This window comes from Pinus tabuliformis, chromosome 3_1 (genome assembly GCF_031772625.1).
Source record: "Pinus tabuliformis cultivar Carrire ecotype Pingquan chromosome 3_1, CPIR1, whole genome shotgun sequence".
Taxonomy (NCBI): Eukaryota; Viridiplantae; Streptophyta; class Pinopsida; order Pinales; family Pinaceae; genus Pinus; species Pinus tabuliformis.
In genome coordinates this window covers 509,625,716-509,644,784 of record NC_142301.1, presented here as the reverse complement: position 1 = coordinate 509,644,784, position 19,069 = coordinate 509,625,716, and positions in this window count along the sequence as shown.

Here is a 19,069-nt window from a genome sequence, read left to right as displayed (position 1 = left end):
ATTTCTTATAAGAGCAAGATTGCATGGTCAAATTCTAGAAAATATTTCCAATTTGCCTTTAAAGTCCTCATCATATTGGAAATAAATTTTTCATTATATTTTCAACATTCTCTTCAACTAAGTACAATATTATCTTGAATTAAGATTATTTTAATTGATTTAATTTTATTAACAATATTATCTTAGATTATTTAATTGATTTAAATTTTATTAATATATATATATATATGTGTGTGGGGATGGTATGTATAATTAATTATTTATTAATTTTTTGAATTATATAAATTAATTTATTATTTATTATATTAAAATTTTATAAAATTAAAATTTATATAATTAAATAAAATAAAATAGAACACAACTTTTTCGAAATGAGAAAAGGTCATACAACATAGTATAAAATAAAATTGCATAATCACATTCTAGAAAATATTTTTAATATGATTTAAAGTCTATAGCTCTATTGCAAACAAACTTTCATTAGAAAAAAGTGTTGTACATTATTTTTGTAAATTGCATAATCACATTCTAGAAAACATTTCCAATTTGATTTTAAAACTTATGACTGTATTGCAAAAGAATGCTTTTCACACCAGGGATTAGGAATTTAGTAATAGGCTGACCACCCATAAATAATGTCAAATTACAAATAACCAAATATCTCAATTTCCCAATCACTAAAATTTAGAATTTAAATTGACCTAATTCTAAACCTTAATACCAACTAAAATTTAATATTTCTACTTTGAATTAATTATATTTAACTTATTTTAAATTCTATATTTATTTCAAAACATTTATAATAATAATAAAATAGAGACAAAACAGAAAACTAGATTTAGATCGAAAAATGACACATTGGCTCTGACAACGAGGAAGAGCGAGGGCGCTACGAGGGAAAGCACAAAATGAGGGTTTGAACCAACAGGGGATTATTGCTGGCAGCCATGGAGGGGCGAGGAGGGGGGAGTTCCACTCCCTCCTATAGCCATGTAGTGGCAAACAGAAGCAAGGAAGCGAGTTCGAATCACTTCAAAAAAACAATGGAGGTAGAAACGGAGAGGATTAGCACAGAAAAGTTGGAAAACATTAGTTCTCATGAGCAGGAAGAGAATCATGAGGAAGTTAGAGGAGAGAAGAGAACATGAGGCAATAGTCAAAGAGTTGAGTACAGGAGTGGGACAGGACTCTGCAAACCCAGGTCAGCCATTAAACCACGGGTTGTTTTAAATAATCCAGCACTACAAGAGCACAGGGATCACATGGCGGCATATGCAGTTATATGTAAATTTATGGGGATATGGCCAACGGAGAAGGCTTTGCAGGTTTGGATAAGAAACCAATGGAAACCTAAGGGGGAAATAACCCTCCACCTTGGGTCCAAGGGTTTCTTCACAGTGGTGTTCACAAACCTAGAGGATGAAGACAGAGTGTTCGAAGGAGGACCATACTTTTATGCTGCGGCTGGCCTCTACATGCGACCCTGGGTGATGAATTTTGTCTCGGAATGAGAAACATTCACATCAGTACTAGTATGGATACGACTCTACTCCCTACCTTTAGATTACTGACTGTCTGAATCCTTAAAAGCCATAGGCAATAAATTAGGTCATGTTCTAAAAATATCAACGGCGACTCTGCGAGGAAAATACACCTCCTTTGCTCGCATATGTGTAGAAATGGACCTATCAGGAGCACTTTCAGATGAAATCATTCTAGAAGTATATGATGAAGAATGGGTGCAAGCGATGGACTATGAACATGTCCCATTGAGATGTCGTAAATGTCATGAACATGGGCACCTCATCAGAGATTTCCCGTTAAACAAACTAGAGAACAATGTGAAAACCAACACAAGCAAAGACCCCGAAGGCTTTACCAAGATGGGAAGCAAAGGCAAAGGAGGAAAAAAGTACCAAAGGAAAACTAGCGAGGATAAACACCCAAGTCATAACAGTTTCAAAATTTTAGAAGAAGAAGGTTAGAACAATGCGATGAACCAAGCATTGGAGGATAATCCTGCAGAGAAGGAAAAATATGCTAGCATGGAGGATGTACCTAAGAGTAGCAAACTAAAGGAAGATCTACCAAGAATCATGGAACTCGGCAGGGAACATGAGATGACCCCAAGTGAAGTTGGAACAGAGGACCATGAACTACATGAGATTCTTGAGAGGGAGAACCTCGATCTAGAAACGTTCTTGGAGCACGGAACCACCAAAGGGGTTGATTCTCTACCACAAGAGGAGTTTGACAAAGTACAACAGCTCTTCCTCTGGAGATCTCAAGCAAAGGGTTCGGGAGTCAAACGAAACCATGGAAGCGAGGAAAGCAGAGGGGTTAAGACGATGGAGGCAACATTAGGGCACTCTTCCAAGAACCCAGGCAGGAAAGAGGAAGGAAAAGACAGAGTGAGCTGCTGACAGAGTGTGGAAAACTCGTGATTAACTCAGGTAAGATGAAAGATCTTACTAGTTACTCATTTACAAATCTTTCATAATGAAGCTCACGACCTGGAACATTAGGTGTCTAGTAAGTAAATGAAAACAAAGAAATCTTAGCAATAAAATAAAAGAAGAAAAACCAGACATGGCGTTTATCCAGGAAATGAAATGTTCAATAGATAAAATCAGACAGATACATAGCAAATGGCTCATTAAGTATGAGTATCTAGAAGTTAATGGAGACAACACATCAGGAGGGATTCTCACACTCTGGAATCCCCAGAAACTTGGAATCCTAGATGCTGAAGCATCCAGGAACTACCTTTCAATGGTGATCCAACCTTTGGGTGATAAGGAAATATATATGATCACAAATGTCTATGGTACTCAAAAACTTGAAGACAAACTCAGGATTCTCACCTCGATAGAGGGTTTCAGAGAGAGACATCCTGCTATGCCCTAGATTCTAGGAGAGGATTTTAATATGATAAGATCTCTTACAAAAAAAAAAAGGCGAGACCAGAACACTAGGTAGAGACTCCATTGCCTTCCAGCACTTCCTAAACGACATGAGGCTAGTGGACATGGAGACAATAAATGGTACCTTCACCTGGAACAATAAGAGGGGAGGGGCTTCTCAAGTTGCCTCTAAACTAGATAGATTTATAATCTCGGAGGACCTCCTTCTCACTGGCCCTGCCTTGACTGCATCAATCCTTCCTTTTGGAGGCTCAGATCACTAGCCTATCCAACTTGAAGCTTCTTTTATAGGCACTCCGAGGAACAGACCTTTCAAGTTTGAAAATGTCTGGCTCACCCACCCTGACTTCATCAGTAATATTGGTAAATGGTGGGTGGAAGATTTTCCCGTTCAAGGCACTAATATGTTCCTTCTACAACAGAGACTGAAATACATCAAACTCGGGCTTAAAGAATGGAACAAAAAGGAGTTTGGCAATATTTTCAAGGCCAAAAGAGAGGTTGAACATAAACTACAAGGAATCCATCAGATCATTATCACAGATGGCTTTACCGAGGAAATGAAAATGCAAGCTGACACTCTTCAACAAGAATGGCAAGACAGACGCCAGCAAGAGGAGATCTTCTGAAGACAAAAATCGAGAGTGCAATGGCTTAAAGAAGGGGACAAAAACACAAAGTTTTTTCACAAGTCAACCATGGATCATAGGTCACATAACGGGATTTCCAAACTCAGATACACACAAGGGAAAGAGCTTAGCACCCACAAAGAAATGGAATGTGCTTTGGTACAACATTTCCAAAGCATAGTAGAGGAGCCTCTCATAGACAGATCACAATTTATCAACAACTTCATAAATAACATTCCAAAGCTTGTAACTAGGGAAGAAAATTACAATCTCAACGGGCCAGTGACTAAAGAGGAAGTTAATGAAGTCATCAAAGAAATGCAAAATGGGAAAGCTCCAAGACCGGATGGGTTCAATGTTGACTTCTTCAAAGCATGTTGGGAAATAGTCAAACAAGATATCCTTGAAGTTGTGGAGGACTCGAGAAGATCCAAAACCGTTTTGAGGGTGCTCAATGCTTCTTTCATAGCTTTGATTCCAAGGGAGGAAAACGCTATGACACCAGATAGATTCAGACCCATAGCTTTATGCAATGTTGTCTACAAAATATTTCCAAAGTAATTTCAAACAGACTAAAGCCCCTACTTGCAACGCTTGTGTCTGAGGAGCAAACTGGTTATGTGGAAGGAAGGAAAATTCTAAACAACATCGTTCAAGCTCACGAGGTGGTTCATTCTCTTAAGAGAAATAAGCAAGCGGGGATGATCATACAACTTGACCCAGTGAAAGCATATGATAAGCTAAACTAGTCGTATATCAGGGAAGTATTAAAAGCGTACGACTTCGACCAAAACTGGATAAGATGGGTAATGGCCCTTGTTACCATAGCTAATTTTTCAATCCTGCTTAATGGCTCTCCATCCAGAACCTTTAGGCCTTTGAGAGGCCTCCGAAAAGGAGACACGCTCTCCCCCTTCCACTTTATTCTCATGATGGAAGGATTAGGCAGAGCAATTAAATATGCCAATATAGAAGGAAGAATCCAGGGTCTTAAACTCACCCCGAATGGGGATGCCTGGACTCACCACCAATTTGTGGATGACACTATGCTGCAAGGTACACCCACGGTCAAGGAAGCTAAAGCGTTCAAACAAATCCTGAACGACTTTTCTATGGCAGCTGGTACAGAGGTAAGCCTCACCAAATCCAAAATTTTCTTTTTTAATACTGACATTGCTATTCAGAGAAACCTCTCAAGAATTCTCAGCTTTCAAAGAGATCAGTTACCATCCAAATATCTGGGAATACCTCTCACTGATAAACCTATGAGCAAGGAAGTTTGGGAGCTAGTGACTAATAGGCTACAGGATAAAATTAGGAAATGGACAAGTAGGTCTTTGAATTTAGCAGGACGACTAGTGCTTACAAAGGTTGTCCTGCAAACTATTCCTACCTTCATGTTTTCAGCTCTTCCTGCCCCTAAAGGAGTTCTGCAACTCATCAGAAATATTCAAAGAGACTTTCTTTGGGGCAAAGGGGAAGAGAAAAAGAAATGGGCTTTGGTAGCTTGGGATAAGCTCTGTAAACCTAAGAACCATGGGGGTCTGGGACTTCATGACCCTGAAACCCTTAGCAAAGTCTTGGGGGAAAAACTTTGGTGGAGATGGCTAAAGGAGTCGACAACCCCATGGGCCAAGCTCTGGAAACAGAAGTATGCAAACAATTGGCAAGAAAGGGATCATATTTGGATGTCTGGGCACATCAAAGGCTCCCACATTTGGAATGGTGCTTGGGAGAATAGAGCCATAGTTCAGAAGCATATTTTCTGGGAGATCAGACATGGAAACCCAACATGGTTTTGGGAGGATCACTGGTAGCAGGAACCTAACCTATATAGAGAAGAATTAGCCAATCTTAAGAATGACACCACCAATAAAGGTTTACTCAGGGTAAGTGATTTATGGGATCAAACAAGATACAAGGATAAATGGAGAACATGGAAGAACCTGGGATATAGTGAAGAAACTCGTTTGAAGGCCCAAGCAGAAGCTCTTGCAGTCATCTTGGAACAAAGAAAGATTTTAGCATCTATGTTGTCTGACCAACTAAGATGGGGAAGAAACAATGAAGGCAACTTCAACCTCAAAGAAGCCAAAAGAATTGTCATTGGGCTTGACTTCCCAAACCCTAATAAAATATGGAAGGACCTATGGCAGAACTCACACTGGATGAAAATTAAATTGTTCATGTGGTTGGTGCATCATAAAAAGATTATGACTTGGGAAAATCTTCGAAAAAGAGGTTTAGTTGGTCCATCTATATGCCAGTTGTGTGGTCTACAAGAAGAAACGATGAATCACCTACTCAATCTCTGCCCATTCACCTCTACCTTGTGGAAATGGGTAGCCTCAATCTTCAGGCAAACTGACAGGGACGCATCTAGCATTACTGGCACTTTAAAGAATTGGCGGAAAGATTTCTTAGAAAATGAAACAGTCAACAAAGCCTAGACTCTGATTCCAGGTTTTTTGATCTGGGATGTATGGAAAGAACGAAATAACAGGATTTTCAAGAACAGAATAGGCTCAACACAGAGCATCATAGCTCAGATTATAAGACAACTCAAGGAAACTGTAAGTACCTGTCTAAAGAAACCCCCTGAAAACCCTCCTCTAAACCAGGATGCACATATTCTTTTGCAATTGGGTCTCCAGTCGCTGATCCCCAGGGCATAAGCAGGATAGTAAGACACACAACAACGGGAAAGGACTTCTGGCAACCGCCTCCTCATGGATTTTTGAAATTTAATATTGATGGGGCCTCAAAAGGAAACCCTAGGGAGGCTGGTTATGGCGGAGTCATAAGAGATGAGCAGGGTTACATAAAAATCATCTTTCATAGTCATTTGGGGAAGGCCACTAATAACATGGTGGAACTCATGGCCTTAGAGCAATGCCTAGAAATCTTGATTAACTCCAATTTGCACAATGCCATCATAGAAGCAGACTCTGAATTGATAATCAATTCGGTCAAGAAGATAGGCAATGGCAAAGCACCAGAAAAGGTTTCAAATCACTGGCGGTTATTGCAGGTCTATCAACGAATACAATCCCACCTGAGAACCCTGAGAACACTCATATTTGTTCACGTGCGCAGAACAGCTAACAGGTTAGCGGATCGTCTGGAAAATGAAGGAGTGCTCTGCACAAGAAACAACAGAAGTTATGCTTGGGAGTCAACACCCTCAGGAAATTTGCAGGAGGAATGTAACAGACAGGTGATTGAAGATAGGGAACATTATCAATCTATGAAAGATAAGCAGCAATTAGACCAATGGTAACAGAGGAAAGTGAACCAATCACAGGAAAGAAGCAAAGGGTAAAAAGCGGGCAGGTTGACAGGCAACCGACCAATGAATGCAGTGAACTCTGGCATCCTACGGATTTCAGGTGGATAAATGCTCGGAGGATAAGCCGTCAAACGGACCCGAAAAACTTTAGAGTGACGGTTTATGCTACTCATCGGGTCCGAATGGAAAAATACCGAATGGGCATGTTGCCGGCCCGAAATCGGCTCAGGACCGTCAGATCAATGAAGGCTGGATCGCACGGTATTCAGGCCATAAAGCCAATAGACGGTTAACCCTAAACCGGACACGAAATTGTATAGAATGGTGGTTTTGGATTCTCATCAGGTCCGTAAGAAAATTTAAGGAGTGGGCATGTTGGGGACCCGAAATCAATTTTAACTGTTGGATCTGCGAGGGCCGGATCGCTCGGTTTTCGGGCCATATTAATGCTTAAGGCTTAATGCTTAATGCTTGTTTTTAGTTTACATTTTGTTGCAATATGGGCCGTAGGATCTATGGGCCCTCGACATCAAGGGCTTCAAGTTCTTCGAGGCTCGAAACTTATGTCGTTCAGTGGACCTGAAAGGACTTTATAACCCTTTAATTTTGTCTTTCGGGTTAAGAGGGTAGGGTTCTCAAGCGTTGTTTTGAGCGCTAGTTAAGAGAGTCAATCCTTTTGTAGGTTTTTTTGAGTTAGGTAAGGGGTTGTGTCTGCCCAGCTGTCTGCTGAGTATGCATAGGGCTGGTGTTGTTGTTCTTGACCCCGTACAGTATGTACATTATGTAATTTTCTCGATTAATGAAAGGTACCACTCTTACTGAATCAAAAAAATAAAAAATAAAGAGAAAACATTTACCCTAATAATAAAGGACGAAAAATTTATAACAACAAATCCCTGTATAAACACTTAATTAGCAGTAACCTTTATTACATTCTGGTTTATATTAATGCAAAATCAAAGAACTTCCAATCAAATCAATTGCACTACGTAATGACATTTGTTTTTCATATCGTCGTTTTGCTTTCAAATACCAAAACCTACGAAATAAAAATATGTAAAGATAAACCATTAAATTATATTTGAACTTAGTTGTTATACTCTATAAATATTTGACTATAAAAAGACATAAATATAATTTGTTTACTCCATGGTGTAGATGTTCTCCGATCCGATTTACGATAATAAAATCACATTGTCAAAAATGTCTGCATCATAACCATCGAAATAGTTGATTGCTTGAGCAATAATTCAATCCATGAATTGATAATATGAATCATCTACAATTATGTGTACAAAGCTACCACCATGGGATAGGATGTGTACAATTTTCCTTTATGGGTAAGTAAAATCTATTTTTATGTAATATTATTGGTCAAATTATTAATGATATTATTTTTTATTTTTATTTTACTATTTTATCATCTGTATAATTTTTAAATTTTATCCCGTGTTAATAAGATCAAAACATTGCGAAATAAATTTACCAAAGTGTTAATAAGATCAAAACATTGAAAAATAAATTTACCAAAGTGTTAATAGAGATTTATCATCTTAACACATAGTAACAACACCGAGATCTACTATCTTAACCCATAAAAATTAACCATATTAATATTTTTATTAGAATTTAACAAATAATACATAAAAGTAAATATTTTTTTTCTATAATGATTTAACAAATAATATATTATAATAAATAATATATAAATGTAAATATATTTTTGTTCAAATCTTTTGGGATGACAAACATTTGTGAATTTTTAAAACGTATTTTATGAAATGTTTAAGTTTATGAACTTTAAAATTTAAAATTTATTGTTATTAGGTAGGAAAATTAATTTTCCAATCAAAATTAAAATAAATTTTGACTTAATCTCAACATAATTAAAAATAATAAAAGTAAAATTATAGCCCCAAGGGTTACCTTAGTTGGTCCAGTTCCCATTGCTAAGTATCTTGCTAGTTGTGAGGTCACGGGGTCAAATCTCCTCAAGGCTCTGGGAGGTCACGGGGTCAAATCTCCTTGAGGCTCTTGGGGTTAGGCCTTGCTTGTTTCACCGACGAGCCCTTCTAGTCTGCGAAAAAAATAAGAACAAGCTTACTTAATTTTATATATGTCTTTTGAGATGGGGTCAAATCTCCTCAAGGCTCTGGGAGGTCATGAGGTCAAATCTCCTTGAGGCTCTTGGGGTTAGGCCCTGCTTGTTTCACCGGCGAGCCCTTCTAGTCTGCGAAAAAAATAAGAACAAACTTACTTAATTTTATATATGTCTTTTGAGATAAGTAGCTCATGTTTGTACAACAAAATTAGACAAATATTAAAGGTAATTTGAGATGGATAAAGGAAATGTATGTCATGTTTGTAAAACAAAATGAGGCAAAGATAAATGGTAATTTGAGATAGATAAAAGTAAGGGATTCATGATTTGTTCTTACTTATATGGATATTTATATATAAATACATATTAAAATTTTGCAATAAATTTATTTTTGGAAAAATGAAATTTAAATATTGGGGAAAAAAATAAAAACAAACTTACTTAATTTTATATATGTCTTTTGAGATAGTTGAAATGTAGCTCATGTTTGTACAACAAAAATTAGACAAATATAAAAGGTATTTTGAGATGGATAAAGGAAATGTAAGTCATGTTTGTACAACAAAATTAGGCAATTATAAAAGGTAATTTGAGATAGATAAAGGCAAGGGAGTCATGATTTGTTCTTACTTATATGGATATTTATATGCAAATACATATTAAAATTTTGCAATAAATTTATTTTTGGAAAAAATGAAATTAAAATATTGGAAAAAAAATAAAAACAAACTTACTTAATTTTAAACATGTCTTTTGAGATAATTGAAATGTAGCTCATGCTTGTACAACAAAATTAGACAAATTAAAAAGGTATTTTGAGTTGGATAAAGGAATTGTAAGTCATATTTGTACAACAAAAATAGGCAAATATAAAAGGTAATTTGAGATGGATAAAGGCAAGGGATTCATGATTTGTTCTTAATTATATGGATATTTATATGCAAATACAAATACATATTAAAATTTTGCAGTAAATTTATTTTTGGAAAAGTGAAATTATATTATTAAAAAAATGATTAAAATGGGATGAATAAAAATAGCATATATATATATATATATATATATATATATATATATATATATATGATTTTGTGATTAGTATTATCAAGATTATATTTCTTTTTTACGTTGTAATTTTTTAACCGAATATATAAACTTATAAACCATATTGTTCATTGTAATTCTTTAATTAGATATATAAACTTATAAGCCATATTTAATCGATTAATTGAGATTTAAATTGAGTTGGGAAACATTGACATCACTAGTATCAATCACTTATGCTATCGTTAACAGACAAAAATAAAGTATTAAATTTTGATTATAACACATTTTTTTATCTTTTCCTATTTTCTGATAATGTATGGACAACAATGGTGTCGAGGAACTATATATTTCCACTTTCATTGGATACATGGACTAGGAAGACAAAAAAGGGTCCCAAATTCACATGCCATCTGGAAATCGACAATTGACTCGTTTAATGTTGTTGGTGTGGGCCTAACATGATATGTCAGAAATGGATAAAAACACATAATACGCCTCGATCCTTGGGTTGGTTCCCTAAAAATTGCAAATTCCCCCAATAGTTGGTGGCTTACTTGAATGAGAATGGGATAACATTTTTCGGTCAAATTGTAGATGAAAGAAGGTCCTCTTTCTGGTCCCAGGGGTGGAAGAGTGCAAAACAAATCCAATTGAATGGTGATTTCACAAGCATATGGAAAGAGTACATTTATGTTTTAAGAAAGTTAGATATCATAGTTAGAGATTGTGAAGATACTCTTTGATGGGTTCATTTGTCTTCAGGTATATACTTTCCTAAATTTGGGAATCACTTTCAAATCAAGTCTCGTATGTAAATTGAACCGAGATGGTGGTTGAAAAAGATCTATAAGTTGTTATATCCAGCCAAGTCTAGGTTGTTTCTTTGGTGCATTATTAGAAATAAAATTCCGACATGGGATGATATCCAAAAACGACATGGAGTCGAGAGGATTGAATTTTGGGGAGGCCTGGAAATCATGGTAGGATTTGGCACATGAAGCCATTCACAGGAACATACCTACCTTATACCATTGGGGTGTTTGGCTTGCCAGGAAAAAAACCATTTTTAGAGATCATTCTTTTACTCCAACTCCCATTTCTTCTGAAATTGCTTCCATATATGACCTTTTCCTACAAAGGAGTCAACCCCAGCTCCTAAAGTTGTAGTTTAGGAGGAAATCAACCATCAAGTCCCTTGGGCATACTTCAATGGGGCATCAGATCAAAATGGGGTGTGGGGAGGAGGACTAATCTTAGATCTTAGCAGTCAACACTTTCTAAAATCTAAAGTTGGCCTCGGTAGAGGATCAAATAATTGTGTAGAACTCCTATCCTTAAAACTTCTCCTATGTTGGGCTTTGGAAATGAAAGGCTGCTCTCTCGAAGTTTTTGGCGATTCCTTAAATGTTATCAACTAGTTCACTGGTGTTCAAAGATGTTATAACCATACTTTACTTCCTATTCCAGATGAGATTCAATAGTTAAAACTATATTTTGACTTTGTTTCTTATTGCCATATATACAAGGAATAGAACGTTGATGTGTTAAATTGGCAACTAGGGCCAAAATCCATGTGGGTCACCTTATTTATGGCAGCTGATATTTTTCTTGGAGTCCTCTCATCGAGAGGTGTAGGATTGATATAACGATCATCCGATTCCAACATGTATTCATGGAGATATGAATTTATTTGTATTCTTGAAAATTTGTCCAGGTCGGCCAGCAAGCAAAATAGTGTTTTACACCCCCATCTTATCATCAACGTGGCATATAAAAGGAGGAGACCTTGTGGCATTATTCCACTCATCTCATCATCTCGTTCTTCTCTCTCCTAGCTTGATTGGGTATGCGTAGGAGGAGCACATCTCTCACACGTGTGAAGAAGGAGGATGCAGATTTGTTTTGACAATGTTGACTTTGGTTGACCGAGGTGTAGGAGGACTATTTCAATAGCATTGACTAGCGTGAGGGTATCTTTGACTGCGGATTAGTGTGGGGAGCCTCTTCTAAGCAAGCCACAGTTCTGGAGAGCAAACATTGACCTCTATTTGACCACCCTTTGACCAACATTGACTATCAAGGGTTGACAACAGACTTGCACTTTTGTTGACTAGAGTTTAACCACCATTTTCGGACTGTTTTGGGCTGTCTATCATTGCTGTTGGAGGCTGAGTTGACTGAGGTTGACTTGAGGTCAATTCTGACCTATTTGACCAGCTTTGACTTTGTTGGTTAGGGTTTTGTTGTAGCTGTCATAAAATTACAGATTTGTGTAATTGTACTATCTCTCATTCTCTGCTGAATTATTGAAGAATATAAGAAGAATTGCTCAAGGGTTTCCCTGCATTGGGTTTTGTCCTTGGCTGGTGCCACATCTTGTGTCTCTTGTCTTGGCTTGTCTTATATTGTTTACATTTATGTTCTATCTGCATTTTACTATCACGATAATGTGATTGCAATTATGGAAATTGAAATTGGGCTAATAAGAAAATTTGAAGTAAATTGCTCTTAAGCATAGAACACACCATAATTTAACATGGTATCAGAGGTGAGGTGAATACAAAGCCCAATAAAGAGTGAAAGAGCAATCACCGAAGAAAGTTGGAAAGGTCAAAAGGCTTCATGGGTTCCTCATCCCACTTCCTGGCCAAAGACAAGCTTCATGAGAAGTCTGACTATCACAAATGGAAAATGTCTCTTGATTTAACTTTGGAAGAGCGAGAAGTGTTGGACTACATGAGGGGTAAAATTCCGGAGCCTCCATCAAATGCACTAGCTACTACAAAGAACAAGTACACTAAAGGTGAAGTCAAAGCGAAGAATATTATCCGAGATTCAATTGACAAGCGTTTGGTGGCCTACATTTCCAAGTTGAACACCTCCAAGGAGATCTATTTTAGTGATGCAAATCAAGTTTTGTTCCTCAAAAATAAATTGAAGGATTAAGAAGGGCAAGGATGAGGATATTCAATCCTACTTCTTAAGGATCACTGAGATCAAGAATGATCCTCTATCGATTAGAGAAGTCATTCCTGACAGGGAACTCACTATCACTACCCTTGGAGGGATCCCATCTTAATGGTATATATTTAGAACCACTCTTCTAAACAATGATCAAATTCTGGGATTTGAAGAATTGATGTCAAGATGCACTCAAGAAGGGACAAGGATGGTGGAGGAAGAAATGCCTTTAAGTAAAGGAAACCCCACTAATTTCTCCTCTCATGCCAAAAGGAGAAACAATTCTGGGTCTAATGGTCATTTCAAAGGAAAGCCTGAATCGAAGGGTGGAAGGAAAGGAAGATTCTTTGTTTGTAATAAATTTGGCCACTATGCGAGGGAGTTTCCAAATAGAAAGGACACATCACATGATTATGATAAAAATCACTTCAAGGGAAACTCCAACAATAATCAAAGGAATGGCAGGTTCAATGGAAAATGAAAGAGGAATACGGGAAATCAAGGAAATGGTCAACCCTCCAAGAAAGCAAGTAACTTCAGGTATGAATCAAATGTTGTTAATAATAAGCAAGATGAGTATTATCTAATATCATCCCTCTCCACTACCTATCCTTCGGACTCGTTTGGAAATTCGCTTATTGATAGTGGTGCCTCAAGGCACTTCACTAGTTACAAGGAAGCTCTCTCTAATCTGATAGAGAAGGAGACAAACTTGGAGATTATTCTTGGAGACAATTCCACCTATCCTATAAAGGGTGTAGGGAATGCTACTCTTCAATTAAATCATGGTAACATGATCCATTCGCAAGAAGTCTTATATGTACCTAATCTCAAGAAGAACCTGGTGCCCATTGCGGCAATGTAAGACAAAGGATATAAGATGGCATTCATCGATGGAAAGGTACGTGTTTGGAAAACTAATTTTAAAGATGCTTTCACTCTTGGGTTCCAGGTTGAATCTTTATATCAAGTTGGAGGAAGTCTGTCAGGAGTCATGTCTTGTGAGACATCTCTACAGTCTGAACTATGGAACCAAAGGTTTGCCCACCTTCATTATAAGGCTCTACTCGATGTGAGATAGATGGTGACAGGGATGCTTGAGTTCAAAGTAGAGCATGAAGATGTGTGTCTAGGATGTGCTGAAGGAAAGCTCAAAAGGGGACCATTCCCCTCAAGCCATAGCAAGTCTACAGATATATTGCAGTTGGTCCACTCCGACATATTTGGTATGATGCTCGTAAACTCTTTGGGAGGATATCTATATTATCTCACTTTTACAGATGATTATTCTCACAAGACTTGGATCTACTTCTTGAAAAAGAAGGATGAAGTGTTCACCTGGTTCTGTCACTTCAAAGCCTTGATCGAAAATAAAATCAAGAAGAAAATCAAGATATTAAGGACTAATAATGGGACCGAGTATGAATCCAATGAGTTCCATGATATTTGCAAAGAAGCTGGCATTAAGAGGGAGACCACAACACCATACACTCATGTGTAGAATGGTGTGGCTGAAAGGAAGAATTGTACGATTGTGGAAGCCATTTGTGCCATGCTCCATAATCAAAGGCTTTCAAAGTTTCTATGGGCCGAAGCTGCGAATACCGTCGTATATGTTCAAAACCAATTCCCTCATCAAGCATTAGATTCTAAGACTCTCGAAGAACTGTTCATTGGTAAGAAACTTGATGTATCTCATTTTAGAATTTTTGGAAGTCCCGTATATTTTCATGTGCCAAAAGAGAAAAGAAGCAAATTGGGTGCATCTGGAAAGAAGGGAATATTTGTGGGCTATAACGAAAATTCTAAGTGCTATAGAATCTATGTGGCTGGTCAAAGGGAAGTCGATAAAAGATATGATGTCACCTTTGATGAAGATATGGCTCTTAGCAAGGTTGGCAATCTTCCTATTGTAAGGAAAGATAAAGAAGCTGACACTAGGAAGTTGGATGAAAAGGGAAGATGAAATGAAGCTCGATGTTGAAGAACCTATGGATCCTATTGATCCCCCTCCACAAGAGCCTTCCTCCTCTAGGAATATTCCCTGATGGCTTAGGGGGACTCTTGAAGATGCTGAGAGACATATTGAACCTAGAGGGACTTTCCATGAAAATAAGAAGCTGACTAGGTATCAGGGATACTTGACCATTATGAGCACCATCATTCAAAATGAGACTACATCGTTTGAAGAAACGGTGAAGCATCAAGTATGGAAGGATGATATGAATGAAGAATACGATTCCATCATGAAGAATGCTGTCTAGGATGTGGTCCCCAAACCTCAGGATAAATCAGTTGTCACCTCAAAATGGCTTTACAAAATCAAGCATGGAGCTGATTGGAGTGCTGAAAAAAACAAGGCTTGCTTTGCTGCTCGAGGATTCTCTTAGAAGGAAGGTGTGGATTACGATGAAATATTTGCAATGATTTCCCGATACACCACCATCCACTCAATCATAGACCTTGCTGCTTCTCAGGGATGGAACCTACATCAGATGGATGTCAAGGCCGCATTCTTGCATGGTTTGATTAAAGCGGAAGTCTATTTGGAACAACTTGAGGGGTTTGAGATTCATAATTGGGAATCTCATGTATGCAGGTTGAAGAAAGCCCTCTATGGGCTGAAGCAAGCACCCCAATATTGGTATGAGAGGATCGATAGCTATTTGATGAAGCTGGGATGCACTAGAAGTGAAGCCGATCCGAACCTTTACTTTAAGGTTGAAGATGATAAACCTATCATAATGGTGTTGTATGTTGATGACCTATTTCTGACTGGTGCAGAGCCTCTCATTCACAAATGTAAGAAGGAGTTGGCTTCCAAATTTGAGATGAGGGACCTAGGACTGATGCATTATCTCCTACGACTGGAGGTTTGGCAAAAGCTAGGAGAAATTTTCCTATCTCAAGGGAAATACATGGTGAAGATATTGGAGAGATTTGGAATGGTGGATTGCAAGCTCGTGACTACCCCGATGGACCTTAACTTCAAGAAGTTATGTGGTAGTGCTGCCAAACCTGTATTGGGAAATGCTTTAGAGTATCATCAACTCATAGGAGCACTAATATTCTTGGTGAACTCCTATCTAGATATATGTTTTGCAGTCAACATGTTGAGCCAACATATGGTTGAGCCTCATCACTCACATTGGATTGGTGCCAAGAATATTCTGAGATATCTTCAGGGAACAATCAATCATGGATTGAGATGCATTGCTGGAGCGTAAGGTTGTATGGTTAATCTGATGCTAATTGAGTAGGCAGTGTGGTGGACTGAAAGATCACTTTCGAGTGATGTTTCTCTTTGGGTTTTGCTTCAATATCGTGAATGAGCAAGAAGCAGAAGTCGATGGCATTGAGCATTGTTGAGGCTGAATACATTGCTATGAGTATCGCCTCTTATGAAGCTATCTGGTTGCGGAAGCTCTTTAGTGAGCTATTTGGACATACGCTAGATACTATCATGATCCTATTTGACAACTAGAGTGGGATTCGTTTATCAGAGAATATCGTATTTCATGATCGTTCCAAGCACATCGATATCAGGTACCACTGTATCTGGGATATGGTACAACAGGAGAAATAAGGTTCCATCATATTAGGACTGATGAGCAGGGCATCGAAATTTTCACGAAGCCCTTGGGAAAGGTCAAATTATTGACCTTCCAAGAACGACTAGGAGTCGTGGAGAGACCCTCTCATGAGGGTCCTGTATGATATATACATTGAGCTCTGGGATCTCCGAGGGGCTTGGGGTACTTCTTGGAGTGATGAGCAACCATAGGGTGAGTGGTTCATCCTTCCCGTAGTGGTTTTCTGTGTACAGGGTGAGTGGTTTAACCTTCCCCTGTGATACCCCCATGGCATGGAAAATTTTAGTGGTGAATTTTCGCCCTTAGGCTAAATTAAGGGGTTTTATATTTTTATTGGGCGAATATTTTGTATCATAGTACATTGTTACAAATTGCCTCAAATTTATTTTATAAAAAAATTAGGTATGGAGGTTAGCCCACCTTATTTTAAGGGAGAGGGTAAAAAAAGTAAATTTAGCCCTTGAAATTAGGAGTTACAATCTTCCATTCGCCCTCATTTTCAAGAAAATGTATTTATGATGGTTATAGATAAAAACTATAAATATAGTGGAGGTATGGTAAATAAATAAAAGCTCTTTTTATACTTACTCCAAAGGTATGGTAAATAAATAAAAATACAAATAAACTAGAGGTATGGTAAATAAATAAAACCTCTTTTTATATTTAGTCCATAACCCTCTTTCTATTTAAGAAGGCTCAAAAACGAGGTTTCATTTAAGTGAATCCTATGGGCCAAATACCATATTTATAAAAGGGAGTAGTCTAACAAGGCAAAGGAATTGCCCAGACGGCCAAAAGTGGTTGGAATCAGGGTAAAAAAATTTCAAAAAATCTTGTAGACACAGTGTTTGAATTGTGTTTTTGATGGTGGAAATGGATTTAGCACCATCAAAAACGTCTAGGACACCTAAAAATTTGAAGTTTAACAACTATAACTTGGATCTACAAAAATCCTGCCGGATTTTCTCTAAATATGACCGGAATTTCCATAACTTTCCGGGCAATTCCTCCGGCCAGTTAGACTAGTACGGCTTATAAAAGAGGTATGGTAAATTAATAAAAATATAAATAAATGAGAGGTATGATAAATAAATAAAACATTTTTTTATATTTACTCCATATGTCACCTTATATTTATGAACACGCAAGCGTGTAAATAAATAAAAATATAAATAAAGTGGAGGTATGGTAAATAAATAAAACCTCTTTTTATACTTCAAAGGTATGGTAAATAAATAAAAATATAAATAAACTATAGGTATGGTAAATAAATAAAACCTCTTTCTATATTTAGTCCATAACCCTCTTTCTATTTAAGAAGGCTCAAAAAAGAGGTTTTATTTAATTGAATCCTATGGGCCAAATACCATATTTATAAAAAAGGTATGGTAAATTAATAAAAATATAAATAAATGAGAGATATGGTAAATAAATAAAACATTTTTTATATTTACTTCATAAGTCACCTTATATTTACGAACACTCAAAAAATGTGTTATATTTAGGTGAAGCCTATGGGCCAAATACCATGGGCCAAATTATTATTAATACCATGCAAAAAAACATTATTAACCCTAATATTAGTATTAATGAAAATAAAGATGGCACACGGTATTGACCCATGGTATTCACACGGAATGCAGCCTATTTAAGGGGGGGAATTAAACTAGCATAGATCCATCTTTACTCTGGATCAAATATTGTGATATGCAAATTAACATAGAGTGAAAAAATATTTGATCCCTCTCGGGGCTTGGTAGATCAAGAGTAAAAATGGATCTTGTAATTTAATGTCACTTAAACATTTTAACTTGGTTAAAATAAAAAAATAAAATAAAAATCAATTATTAATTTTATTAATTTCTATAAATTACTAATAGTAGTTTTTAAGCTCCAGGTTTATGATAACCCATGGTATTGACCCATGGTAATACCATGGTATTCATGTGAGCATAGACTATTTAAAGGGAAATTTCTATCAGCTTAGATCCATCTTAATTCCGGGTCTACCAAGTGCTGGGAGGGATAAATAGATTTCATCCCTCTAAGAGTGGTACATGTGGAGTTAAGATGGATATAGGTTGGTTTTTATGATAATGGAGATATTAAATAGACTTAGGAAATTATATTGTAAAAAAAAATCTTAAGGTGAATAGTTAAAGCTACATTTAGTCACTTCACAAAATTTCGTAAAAAATACTGATATCTCCATTAATATTGGTTTTCCCGATTTAACAAAAAAAAATTCAAAACAATGAAATCTTAACTCTTTCCGCATCACCCTCGCAGAAGAGAGATAGCCGCTGCCTAGATTTCCCACCATTTTTCAAACATTCTCAATATGATATCTTCATGAAAAAGTTAAGGTACTGATCTTGGATTAGTTGTTTGAAAAATATGTTGGTTTGTACAACCTTTCATCTTCTCTACTATTCTTAGTTTGTTGTAATGATCTGTAGGGGTTGGTTCACTCCACCATATTGTCCTAAAGGCCGAGATTGTGCACCAAAAAGGAAATTAATCCA